Consider the following 1652-nt stretch of genomic DNA (forward strand, 5'->3'; position numbering starts at 1 on the left):
TCAACCCCAGGTCCCCCTGAAGGGACCACAAGGAGGTGCCGTGGTCCTTTCACTTAAAACGGGTGGCAAGGAGGGTGCCTGGGTGGCTCAGTCGGTTAAGCGTCCGGCTTCCGCTGGGGCCATGATCTCACAGCTGCATGGGTTCGAGCCCCGCGTCGGGCTGTGCTTCGGATTCTGTGTCTCCCTCTGCCTGCCCCTCCCTCGTGCTCTGTCTCTCAAAAATAAATAGACATTGATGGGAAAAGAAAAAAAAAACTTTTTATTTATTTATTTTTGGGACAGAGAGAGACAGAGCATGAACGGGGGAGGGGCAGAGAGAGAGGGAGACACAGAATCGGAAACAGGCTCCAGGCTCCGAGCCATCAGCCCAGAGCCTGACGCGGGGCTCGAACTCACGGACCGCGAGATCGTGACCTGGCTGAAGTCGGACGCTTAACCGACTACGCCACCCAGGCGCCCCCCCCCCCAAAAAAAAACTTTTTTAACGGCTGGCAAAGGACGAGGTCGCCCGGAGGTCTCCATTGCTTATTTTGGGTCGCCCCCGGCACCGAGTAGCCTTCAATCAGCCCGTCCTGCCCAGGCCCTGGAGGACCGGCTGTGGACCCTCGCCATTCCGCTGGGACCACCTCACTCCGCCTCCCCAGCACAGACCCCCATAAAGTCCTGACCAGAGAGAACTGCCTTCCTCATCGTCCTCTCAGGCCGGGCAGCCCATTCCTACGTTGGCCTGGGCCGGGGTGGTTTGGGGAAGGGGGAGCGAAGAGAAGGAAACGGAGCAGTGGCCAAGGAGGAAGGAAAGGAGACTGAGATTGCTGGAGAAAGGAGAGCTGAGAGAGCTGGTGAGGAAAGACAGCGAGAAAGACGGGAAGGAAATAGGATCCGGAGTGGAAGGGGAGGTGTTGGAACCCCAGGACGCCCCACGTCCGGTTCGAGGAGCACCGGGGTTCCCGGGACAGTGGGAAGAAGACAACGGCAAAGCAAAGGAAGGGAACACTTTTTTCTGGCGGGAAACTGGTAATCCAGGCAAAGCAGGTGCACTCGGGGGAGGCCCCCAAAGCCCATCCCTCTCGCTGATTGCATCCCCCTAACCCCCCCCCCCCCCAAGGGACCCGATCTCGGTCCCCGACACGCCAGCCGACAGAGCGGCCGCAGAACGTGGCCCGGGGCGACCCCTGGCGGGCGGGAGAGCAGAGCTCGGACCCCCGAGGCGAGCAGAGCCCGGCAGGAAGCGCGGCCGGGAAAGCCGGTGGGAGGAAGGGCCTCCACACACCTCGGAGAGGCAGCCGGTCGCGTCCCCGGCGGTTCCATGGTGTAATGGTGAGCACTCTGGACTCTGAATCCAGCGATCCGAGTTCAAGTCTCGGTGGAACCTGTCCCTTTGGGCCGAGCCGCGGCCACATTTTACTCTCCGCTCCAAGGCCCCGCGAGGGGCACGAGCCTTCCCGCTCCCGCTGCCCTCGGGCCGGGGAGGGAAACTCCAGGGACCACGCGCGCCGCTCCCGCTCCCGCCGCCGCGTCCCCCGCGCTCCGCCGCCGCCTCCGGACTCGGGGACCAGCGAGCCCGGTTCCCAGAGCGGCGCGCCCCGCGCGAGCTTTGCAGCCACGGCGAGGAGACCCGGCCAGCGCCGCCCCTCGTCGGGCTCACCCTCGGG

At 64.1% G+C, this 1652-nt stretch overlaps 1 non-coding gene across 1 annotated transcript; it reads left to right on the forward strand.

The window, feature by feature from the left end:
• The first annotated feature begins 1300 nt into the window (after positions 1-1300).
• On the forward strand, positions 1301-1372 carry TRNAQ-CUG (transfer RNA glutamine (anticodon CUG)). Its single transcript has one exon. It is a non-coding gene; the product is annotated as a tRNA-Gln (tRNA).
• The last annotated feature ends 280 nt before the right edge of the window (positions 1373-1652 follow it).

Source organism: Panthera uncia, unplaced genomic scaffold (assembly GCF_023721935.1).
Source record: "Panthera uncia isolate 11264 unplaced genomic scaffold, Puncia_PCG_1.0 HiC_scaffold_452, whole genome shotgun sequence".
Classification (NCBI taxonomy): domain Eukaryota; kingdom Metazoa; phylum Chordata; class Mammalia; order Carnivora; family Felidae; genus Panthera; species Panthera uncia.